A 292-nucleotide genomic window follows, 5' to 3' on the forward strand; every position below is an offset into this window, starting at 1 on the left:
GCCCTGGCTGTACAAATTTAGACATATATGCATTTGTTCTGAACCTTCCAACAATGAAGGAAAAGCTGCACATCTTGCATAGCAAAACTGCCATTGCATGAAAAGAAAATGAGTAGAGATTTGATGGATATTATGGGATCAAGTTTTTATATCACTAAATGTTCAGGCTGATCTGTTTTTACAATCTTAATTCATAGTTCACACCAGATATAACTGGTTACCTCATCATCATTGTCATAAATTTTAAAGCAACATTAATCTGACTTTAACCTAGAAAGTCAAATTAATTGTT

Source organism: Terrapene carolina, unplaced genomic scaffold (assembly GCF_002925995.2).
Source record: "Terrapene carolina triunguis isolate 2854851 unplaced genomic scaffold, T_m_triunguis-2.0 Scaffold34130, whole genome shotgun sequence".
Lineage (NCBI taxonomy): Eukaryota > Metazoa > Chordata > Testudines > Emydidae > Terrapene > Terrapene triunguis.